The sequence below is a fragment of the Melanostigma gelatinosum genome (assembly GCF_949748355.1).
Source record: "Melanostigma gelatinosum genome assembly, chromosome: 15".
In the NCBI taxonomy this organism is placed as follows: Eukaryota; Metazoa; Chordata; class Actinopteri; order Perciformes; family Zoarcidae; genus Melanostigma; species Melanostigma gelatinosum.
In genome coordinates this window covers 576,365-587,909 of record NC_136648.1, presented here as the reverse complement: position 1 = coordinate 587,909, position 11,545 = coordinate 576,365, and the positions used below count along the sequence as shown (strand labels likewise).

General features: G+C 40.0%; 2 gene segments (V, D, J or C); both read right to left on the bottom strand.

The window, feature by feature from the left end:
- Positions 1–1,580: 1,580 nt before the first annotated feature.
- Positions 1,581–1,985, bottom strand: LOC306789712 (T cell receptor alpha variable 20-like). The segment is given in 1 exon: positions 1,581–1,985.
- A 1,974-nt stretch (positions 1,986–3,959) lies between these two features.
- On the bottom strand, positions 3,960–4,364 carry LOC306789711 (T cell receptor alpha variable 20-like). The segment is given in 1 exon: positions 3,960–4,364.
- Between the last annotated feature and the right edge of the window lie 7,181 nt (positions 4,365–11,545).

Genomic DNA, 11,545 nt, shown 5'->3' with positions numbered 1-11,545 from the left:
CTGTCATTTCTATAGTCCTTCATGGCAACTGTGTCTCAGGAGTGAAAAGAGTCCAGACTGTGTCACCACATACTATTGAAGTTAAACAGAGTGAGACTCCCTCTAGTGGATCTTGTACAGTATTGTGTTGTCTTTGCTCCAAAGGTTTTTGTACAGAGTTTTGGTGTTTCCTGTCACTGTGGGCTTCACAGCACAGTAGTACACAGCAGAGTCTGTCACTGCAGCAGAGGAGATGTTCATACTGATTTGGTTTTGATCCACTCTGATCTTCAGTCCAGAGATTTGTTCATTTCCTACTGTTCCTGAAGCAGAGTGAGAGATGATGAACTCTGGTGGTTTTCCTGGATGTTGTCGATACCAGAAGAAAAAATCACCAGATGAAAGTTTGGAGTACTTGTAGGACAGAGTAACAGTTGTGTTTTCTAAACTGTTCTCTTCTTTCTTGACTGGAGTGAGTTCTTCACAGCTGACACCTAACGGAAGAGATAACTCTGTTATACCATTTTACAAAAGTCATTTACTAAAACATTCAGGAAATAATGGAATGAAACATTTCCTTAATGCAGAATCTAACAAACCTTTTAGAATCAGTAGAAACATCAGTGATGACAGCATGTTGAATAAAGGTAATGTTGATGGTTTGTGTGTTGAACTCTGTTGAATATAGAAGTTCCTCTCTCTTCTATAGTTCAGGAACATCTTAGCTCCTCCCTGAATCTCACACAGCACTTCACATGAAACAAACCAGCTTCAATAATTACTGGATTTTATTGGACGGGATGGCACAGAGCTGGAGGTAAAGCAGAGTTTTACAGTCTCAGGGACAGCAGGGCTGCAGCATAGGCAGCCCCCTGTGGTGCCTGTGGCCATCGTCCAATGAGACCCCAGTGTTGAGTTTGGACCAAAAATCAGACCCAGGTGAGATTTAACATCTCGTGGGGTTTGGTGTGATCTTAACTCAAATCAGGCTGTTGACTACCCTGTAGGCCCAACTCCCTTTGTTCCAACCACATGATGAAGTCCCAACACTCTTTCATCAAATATCATCAGCAACACAATGGAAACTGATGTTGTTTTTCAACATAATTTGATCCAAAGACAACATGTAAATATAAAATGAGAGGACCTATGATTGAACCCTGTGGAACACCACAAGATTTCAAACCCTGACAGAACAGAGAAACTGCTTTTATCAAGAAAAGAACAAAATCAATCAAACCCTGAGTCTGTGATGACAACCAGTTCATTGAGTACTTTCATGAAATTGTGTCATTTGTCAAAAGTGGATTTGAAAATAACGGTAAATATATTGACACACTATTACATGTGATCAGAACATTTTTCTGTTGTCAACTATTTTACTCAAATATACTTTTGCAATTAAAATAGTTTCAGATTTAGGCTGTTGAGAACATAAGTGAGTGTGACAGAGAATTGACCAACAATGTTTACTATTTGCTCTTTTAGATCTCGGTCTGTTTTGTCTTTAGTGCTTCATTTTCTCTTGTTTGTATCAGCTCTACAAAGAGTCCAGACTGTGTCATCACATACTGTTGAAGTTAAACAGAGTCAGACTCCCTCTAGTGGATGTTGTACAGTATTGTGTTGTCTTTGCTCCACAGGTTTTTGTACAGAGTTTTGGTGTTTCCTGTCACTGTGGGCCTCAGAGCACAGTAGTACACAGCAGAGTCTGTCACTGCAGCAGAGGAGATCTCCAGATGGACTTGATTTCTCTCCTCATTCAGTTTAGCAGTCAGTCGAGGGATTGGAGGTTTTGCTTCCACCACTGAAGGCTGGTTAGTATCAGTGATCAGGAGAAGGAACTGAGGAGCTGATCCAGGATCCTGTCGATACCACTGGAGATTATCAGCTTTAACTGAATAGCTACAGGACAGAGTAACACTAAAGCCCTCTGATGAAAACACTTCAGCTCTGCTGGCAGTAATATCATCTTCCAAGGTGTTACCTAGTGAGGAAGACCACATGTTATATTTAGAGATCTGTTCCAAAGTCAGAGATCCTTCATTTGAAAACCATCACTCTTTGACAATGTGTAAGTGAAAACAAATGCTGCTGTTAACTGTGTATGAATCAGTTATTAGTGATGAAGTGATGACATCTAGATTTGTGTCCTTAAAATGTTAACTTCTGAAGTTACATTTCAGGTTCTGTTGTCAAAAACATACGTACCTACGAGGGTTGAAAAGAACAGAACTGCAGCAAGTTTTTCCATGTTCAGAGGTGGAATGTTGTAACTGAGTGTTCAGTATGAACACGTTTTGTGAGTTGTGTTTGGTCTGATGTTCACAGCTGGAATCAAAGAGTTCTCTGCCATGAAGCCACCTCTGCAGTCAGTAGGAGGAGACTCATGTCAAGTTACTGTCATTTCTATAGTCCTTCATGGCAACTGTGTCTCAGGAGTGAAAAGAGTCCAGACTGTGTCACCACATACTATTGAAGTTAAACAGAGTGAGACTCCCTCTAGTGGATCTTGTACAGTATTGTGTTGTCTTTGCTCCAAAGGTTTTTGTACAGAGTTTTGGTGTTTCCTGTCACTGTGGGCCTCACAGCACAGTAGTACACAGCAGAGTCTGTCACTGCAGCAGAGGAGATGTTCATACTGATTTGGTTTTGATCCACTCTGATCTTCAGTCCAGAGATTTGTTCATTTATTACTTTTCCTGAAGCAGAGTGAGAGATGATGAACTCTGGTGGTTTTCCTGGATGTTGTCGATACCAGAATAAATAATCACTAGATGAAAGTTTGGAGTACTTGTAGGACAGAGTAACAGTTGTGTTTTCTAAACTGTTCTCTTCTTTCTTGACTGGAGTGAGTTCTTCACAGCTGACACCTAACGGAAGAGATAACTCTGTTATACCATTTTACAAAAGTCATTTACTAAAACATTCAGGAAATAATGGAATGAAACATTTCCTTAATGCAGAATCTAACAAACCTTTTAGAATCAGTAGAAACATCAGTGATGACAGCATGTTGAATAAAGGTAATGTTGATGGTTTGTGTGTTGAACTCTGTTGAATATAGAAGTTCCTCTCTCTTCTATAGTTCAGGAACATCTTAGCTCCTCCCTGAATCTCACACAGCACTTCACATGAAACAAACCAGCTTCAATAATTACTGGATTTTATTGGACGGGATGGCACAGAGCTGGAGGTAAAGCAGAGTTTTACAGTCTCAGGGACAGCAGGGCTGCAGCATAGGCAGCCCCCTGTGGTGCCTGTGGCCATCGTCCAATGAGACCCCAGTGTTGAGTTTGGACCAAAAATCAGACCCAGGTGAGATTTAACATCTCGTGGGGTTTGGTGTGATCTTAACTCAAATCAGGCTGTTGACTACCCTGTAGGCCCAACTCCCTTTGTTCCAACCACATGATGAAGTCCCAACACTCTTTCATCAAATATCATCAGCAACACAATGGAAACTGATGTTGTTTTTCAACATAATTTGATCCAAAGACAACATGTAAATATAAAATGAGAGGACCTATGATTGAACCCTGTGGAACACCACAAGATTTCAAACCCTGACAGAACAGAGAAACTGCTTTTATCAAGAAAAGAACAAAATCAATCAAACCCTGAGTCTGTGATGACAACCAGTTCATTGAGTACTTTCATGAAATTGTGTCATTTGTCAAAAGTGGATTTGAAAATAACGGTAAATATATTGACACACTATTACATGTGATCAGAACATTTTTCTGTTGTCAACTATTTTACTCAAATATACTTTTGCAATTAAAATAGTTTCAGATTTAGGCTGTTGAGAACATAAGTGAGTGTGACAGAGAATTGACCAACAATGTTTACTATTTGCTCTTTTAGATCTCGGTCTGTTTTGTCTTTAGTGCTTCATTTTCTCTTGTTTGTATCAGCTCTACAAAGAGTCCAGACTGTGTCATCACATACTGTTGAAGTTAAACAGAGTCAGACTCCCTCTAGTGGATGTTGTACAGTATTGTGTTGTCTTTGCTCCACAGGTTTTTGTACAGAGTTTTGGTGTTTCCTGTCACTGTGGGCCTCAGAGCACAGTAGTACACAGCAGAGTCTGTCACTGCAGCAGAGGAGATCTCCAGATGGACTTGATTTCTCTCCTCATTCAGTTTAGCAGTCAGTCGAGGGATTGGAGGTTTTGCTTCCACCACTGAAGGCTGGTTAGTATCAGTGATCAGGAGAAGGAACTGAGGAGCTGATCCAGGATCCTGTCGATACCACTGGAGATTATCAGCTTTAACTGAATAGCTACAGGACAGAGTAACACTAAAGCCCTCTGATGAAAACACTTCAGCTCTGCTGGCAGTAATATCATCTTCCAAGGTGTTACCTAGTGAGGAAGACCACATGTTATATTTAGAGATCTGTTCCAAAGTCAGAGATCCTTCATTTGAAAACCATCACTCTTTGACAATGTGTAAGTGAAAACAAATGCTGCTGTTAACTGTGTATGAATCAGTTATTAGTGATGAAGTGATGACATCTAGATTTGTGTCCTTAAAATGTTAACTTCTGAAGTTACATTTCAGGTTCTGTTGTCAAAAACATACGTACCTACGAGGGTTGAAAAGAACAGAACTGCAGCAAGTTTTTCCATGTTCAGAGGTGGAATGTTGTAACTGAGTGTTCAGTATGAACACGTTTTGTGAGTTGTGTTTGGTCTGATGTTCACAGCTGGAATCAAAGAGTTCTCTGCCATGAAGCCACCTCTGCAGTCAGTAGGAGGAGACTCATGTCAAGTTACTGTCATTTCTATAGTCCTTCATGGCAACTGTGTCTCAGGAGTGAAAAGAGTCCAGACTGTGTCACCACATACTATTGAAGTTAAACAGAGTGAGACTCCCTCTAGTGGATCTTGTACAGTATTGTGTTGTCTTTGCTCCAAAGGTTTTTGTACAGAGTTTTGGTGTTTCCTGTCACTGTGGGCCTCACAGCACAGTAGTACACAGCAGAGTCTGTCACTGCAGCAGAGGAGATGTTCATACTGATTTGGTTTTGATCCACTCTGATCTTCAGTCCAGAGATTTGTTCATTTATTACTTTTCCTGAAGCAGAGTGAGAGATGATGAACTCTGGTGGTTTTCCTGGATGTTGTCGATACCAGAATAAATAATCACTAGATGAAAGTTTGGAGTACTTGTAGGACAGAGTAACAGTTGTGTTTTCTAAACTGTTCTCTTCTTTCTTGACTGGAGTGAGTTCTTCACAGCTGACACCTAAAGGAAGAGATAACTCTGTTAAACCATTTTACAAAAGTCATTTACTAAAACATTCAGGAAATAATGGAATGAAACATTTCCTCAATGCAGAATCTAACAAACCTTTTAGAATCAGTAGAAACATCAGTGATGACAGCATGTTGAATGAAGGTAATGTTGATGGTTTGTGTGTTGAACTCTGTTGAATATAGAAGTTCCTCTCTCTTCTATAGTTCAGGAACATCTTAGCTCCTCCCTGAATCTCACACAGCACTTCACATGAAAGAAACCAGCTTCAATAATTACTGGATTTTATTGGACTCTTGTTGGGATTCAGCAGGAGCGTGTTTGGTTATCAGCAAGTTTAAAACTAAATGATTGACCTTCATAAAATCATCAAGAATTTTAACAAATGTTGACAACGTGGCACCACCCTGACATCAGGGACCAGAAACTGGCAAACTCGGATGCTGCCAGCCGTGGTTCTGATCTTTTAACTGATAGTTACAGTTCCTAACCTCACTCGCTGTGACTGATCTGCACACAACACTATTACAGTAGATTGGAATACAACAGTAATTTATACAGAGCACTCACGGAAGTCAGCGGTCCGTAAACATATACAACAACACTTTAACAATACAGTAAACTTAAACAAAACAAGGACATAAACACACTGTGACCTATTCTCTGCCCAGACACAAGCCTCTTACTGTGAGACGACTTCGTAGCGGTCGATGTGATTCTTTGAGTTTCTTGATTAAACTCTGGATCCGGAGCTTCAAGCTGCGCGGTGATAAGTCCTCCGTATATCAGCGGAGATTACTCTGAAGTTAAGGGAATTCTCATCCTTTCGACCGGCAAATGTCGACTTGATTGGAAATGAGAGGACCTATGATTGAACCCTGTGGAACACCACAAGATTTCACACCCTGACAGAACAACAGAGAAACTGCTTTTATGAAGAAAAGAACAAAATCAATCAAACCCTGAGTCTGTGATGACAACCAGTTCATTGAGTACTTTCATGAAATTGTGTCATTTGTCAAAAGTGGATTTGAAAACGGTAAATATATTGACACACTATTACATGTGATCAGAACATTTTTCTGTTGTCAAATATTTTACTCAAATATACTTTTGCTATTAAAATAGTTTCCGATTTAAGCTGTTGAGAACATAAGTGAGTGTGACAGAGAATTGACCAACAATGTTTGTTATTTGCTCTTTTAGATCTCGGTCTGTTTTGTCTTTCGTGCTTAATTTCTCTTGTTTGTATCACCTCTACAAAGAGTCCAGACTGTGTCACCACATACTATTGAGTTAAACAGAGTGAGACTCCCTCTAGTGGATCTTGTACAGTATTGTGTTGTCTTTGCTCCAAAGGTTTTTGTACAGAGTTTTGGTGTTTCCTGTCACTGTGGGCCTCACAGCACAGTAGTACACAGCAGAGTCTGTCACTGCAGCAGAGGAGATCTGCAGATGAAACTCTTTCGATGTTTTGTCATGTTTAAAAGACAACCCTGCTATTTTCTCTGAATATTCCGTGATGTGAAGCTGTGGAGATGAACTGGACTTCTGCTGATACCAGTAGAGGTTTTTTACAGATCCTGAATAGTTGCAGGAGAGAGTCACATTGTCTCCTTCCAAAGCCACCATTACATCTTTCAACGGTTTCACTAAATCCTCAGAGGACCCTGAAAAGAACAAAGATATGTTTCACCATTCATGTTTCTTAAAACTGAGTTCAATGGCAGACAAAGGTTCCTGAATTCTGAAATGTCTCATGAATCATGTCCAAGATCTCTTGTTAAAGTTGACTTACCAGTTTGAAACATGAACATCATCAAGCAAACTAAACAGAGCTGCATTATCTTCACTTGTTCTGAGTGAACAATAGAGAGAACACAGCAGCTCTTCAGTTCCAACATGAAACCTCAGCGCCTCCTCCTACTGTGGTCTGTTTACATTCAGAATGATGGAACTTTTAGACATGACAGTGATGCTGCACACATCATCATCATCATCTTCATCCAAGAAGGTCACACTGAAGGAGGAATCTGCAGAAAAGTTAATCTGCAGAGAAACAACTTTCTAGAGATTCTAACTGAACGGATGGAACCATGTGATTGAAGCAGACTCCTCCTGACAACATGTCAGTGATTGAGCCTGAATGTTACGTCTGTAAAATGGTCTTGTGTTCACTATCATACAGGTGGTTTGTCATTGAAGTTCATTTTTAGAGCTGTAATGGTTGGTGTTTCAGTGTCTGTGTGGACAGCATCTCAAGATATCAGAGAATAGTGAACAATGGAAGGAGCTCATTGTGTTCTAGTGAGGATGCAGTCAGTAAGTCCGTGTCCACTTATATGTGGTCCTGGTGTCTTGTGTCTGAACCATCATACAGGTGGTTTGTTGGCTGTGGATCTGCTGTTCATGTGGATCCTCCCACAGTCTTTCATTAGCAGCTGTAACCACAGAGACTCTGATCCAACAGGAATCCTCAGAATCCATCTGATATGAAGCTGTGGTTTGAATACCACTTCCCTCCTCTTTGAAGAGTAGTCACATATGTGTGTTCAGCTTTTTGTACAGCCTCTTGTACACTTTGGATCACTGTGTTTCTAGAGCACAGTAGTAGAGAGCTGTGTCTGTCAGGGCCAGTCTCCTTATGGTCAGTGCAGCTGAGTTTCTACTTGTTTGAGATTCATATCGTTCATCAGGAATATATTGGTTTGTGTTATCTTTTGCTCCTTTCCGGAGAATAAACTGAGGAGCCTGAAGGTCAGAATGTTTGTACCAATACAGGTAAACATAGTCTGATGTTGTCTCATAGTCACATCTGAGTGAGACAGAGTCCCCTTCTCTTTTACTCACTTCATCTTCTCCAGGAGAGATTGTGTCTCCAGCTGTTAGTCCTGGAAAAAGTAGAGAAGATGAAGCTGTTAGACTAACATTGCTCATGAGGCTGAGAGGAGAAGACAGTGGAACATGTAGACTGAACTCTCGTTCATATCAATCTTTGGAAAATATTAAAAACATGTTCTTTCTATCTTACCAGAGAACAGAGCAGCAAGAACAATCCACAGCCAATGTTCCATCTCTACAACAAGCTTTAGATCAACAGGAGAAACTAGCTGATGTTCAACAAGTTCCAGCAACATCTTAGCTCCTCCCTGAATCTCTCCGTCTCCTCTTAGATCTGTATCTTCACTTCTCTCAGTTACTCTTCCTCCTGGTTAACAGACTCGTAGCAGCATTTTGTACTTTCTGGAGGTGCAAACTTTTTCAGTTTTTGGTGTTTACTTAATAACAGGAGTTACAATAAAGTAGCTATGAAAAATGGATTCTCTTTTCAGGATCTGCAAACACCAGAAAGACTTAATTAATACTCCTAAAGTAGAGACCTCTGATGATTATTAATCATCATTAATATCTCCAGACTACGAGCAGTAAGCTTAACATCATCAAACACTTTAACAAGATGCATTTTCATGTAGTTCACAGAATTATAGGAGCAAGTTGAGATCTCTGCTCTAGACTCACTTACAGTAATTGTAGGAAGGTCTGGATCACCAGCACTTCACATGTAATAAACAAGCTTCCACAATTCGTGTAATTTAATGGAATCTATAATCACATATCAGCAACACAATGGAAACTGATGTTGTGTTTCAACATAATTTGATCCAAAGACAACATGTAAATATAAAATGAGAGGACCTATGATTGAGCCCTGTGGAACACCACAAGATTTCACACCCTGACAGAACAGAGAAACTGCTTTTATAAAGAAAATAACAAAATCAATCAAACCCTGAGTCTGTGATGACAACCAGTTCATTGAGTACTTTCATGAAATTGTGTCATTTGTCAAAAGTGGATTTGAAAATAACGGTAAATATATTGACACACTATTACATGTGATCAGAACATTTTTCTGTTGTCAAATATTTTACTCAAATATACTTTTGCTGTTAAAATAGTTTCAGATTTAAGCTGTTGAGAACATAAGTGAGTGTGACAGAGAATTGACCAACAATGTTTATTATTTGCTCTTTTAGATCTCGGTCTGTTTTGTCTTTAGTGCTTCATTTCTCTTGTTTGTATCACCTCTACAAAGAGTCCAGACTGTGTCACCACATACTATTGAAGTTAAACAGAGTGAGACTCCCTCTAGTGGATCTTGTACAGTATTGTGTTGTCTTTGCTCCAAAGGTTTTTGTACAGAGTTTTGGTGTTTCCTGTCACTGTGGGCTTCACAGCACAGTAGTACACAGCAGAGTCTGACACTGCAGCAGAGGAGATGTTCATACTGATTTGGTTTTGATCCACTCTGATCTTCAGTCCAGAGAATGGACTCTTCAAGATTCCTCCTGATCCTAAATGGGAGATAATGAACTCTGGTGGTTTTCCTGGATGTTGTCGATACCAGTAAAACTGATCACTACCAGTTGCTTGTTTGGAGTACTTGTAGGACAGAGTAACAGTTGTGTTTTCTAAACTGTTCTCTTCTTTCTTGACTGGAGTGAGTTCTTCACAGCTGACACCTAAAGGAAGAGATAACTCTGTTAAACCATTTTACAAAAGTCATTTACTAAAACATTCAGGAAATAATGGAATGAAACATTTCCTCAATGCAGAATCTAACAAACCTTTTAGAATCAGTAGAAACATCAGTGATGACAGCATGTTGAATGAAGGTAATGTTGATGGTTTGTGTGTTGAACTCTGTTGAATATAGAAGTTCCTCTCTCTTCTATAGTTCAGGAACATCTTAGCTCCTCCCTGAATCTCACACAGCACTTCACATGAAACAAACCAGCTTCAATAATTACTGGATTTGATTGGACTCTTGTTGGGATTCAGCAGGAGCGTGTTTGGTTATCAGCAAGTTTAAAACTAAATGATTGACCTCAAGAAAATTATCAAGAATTTTAACAAATGTTAACGGGGCACCACCCTGACATCAGTTAACAATAACCAAACGATAAATTAAGTCTCATAATTAGTGTTCACTCACAATGTCAAGAGTCAAAGTACTATTCTACATGCAGAGTGAACAGTGAAGGTTTGAATAAGAGCACAGAGCACATATCCAGCTACTATCACAATACACAAAGTAATCACAGAAAGCTGCTCTTAAAGTGTAACAGAGTTTATAGAATTCCAATAATATTGACAAAGTCAAATCATATCCTAAAAACAAGTACCATACAATTACGTGGCTACTATCTAACATCCACAAATAATTTATGGTGAGAGAGATTGTGTGTGTGTGTGGGGAGTGAGGATACTACCAAAATGTCATATGTACGGAAGTGTCGTACGTGACCACGCGAGACTACAAAATGCCGGCAGGTTCACGATAGAGGCCGCGTTTACACACCACGTGTCTGAGATGGGTAGTAAAACCTATATGTGTGTGTGAGTGTGTGTGTGGGTTTGTCAAAGGCAGATCCTCACCGCCACAGTAAAATAGAGGAACTGTTTCTCTATCGCACAGAAACCCGACTGGCAAACTCAGATTTGTGTTCGCAGGTTCTACGGTTCTGATCTTTTAACTGATAGTTACAGTTCCTAACCTCACTCGTGGTGACTGATCTACACACAACACTATTACAGTAGATTGGAATACAACAGTAATTTCAACAGAACACTAACGGAAGTCAGCGGTCCGTAAACATACAATAATAATAATAATAATAATAATAATAATACATTTTATTTATATCGCGCTTTTCATGACACTCAAAGATACTTTACATTAAAATCATCATATATAAAAACAACACACTAAAAACAAAGTACACAACAATAGTCACGCATTAAAAGCAGTTTTGAACAGGTGAGTGTGAGTTGTGATTTGAACGTGGAAAGGTCAGTGCAGTCTCGCATGTGTTTGGAGAGAGTTCCAGAGGGAGGGGCAGATATGGAGAAGGCTCTGTTGATGTCCGGTGCTTGGTCCTGAGTGGAAGAGACAGGAGGCATCAGGGGAGCGGGGGATGGAGTGTGGTGGTGAAGCAGGTCGGTGAGGTAGGAGGGGGTCTGATTGTGGAGGGCTTTGTGAGTGAGGAGAAGGACTTTGTATTGGATCCGTTGTGGGACGGGAGCCAGTGGAGGTTCTGGAGAACAGGGTGATGTGGTCACGGGAGCGGGTGTGGGTGAGCAGGCGAGCAGCAGAGTTCTGGATGTACTGGAGTTTATTTAGGATTTTGGATGATGTGCCGTAAAGAATGCTAAGAATGTATTGTTAACAACATGTTAACAATACAGTAAACTTAAACAAAACAAGGTAATAAACACACTTTAACCTGTTCTCTGCCCAGACT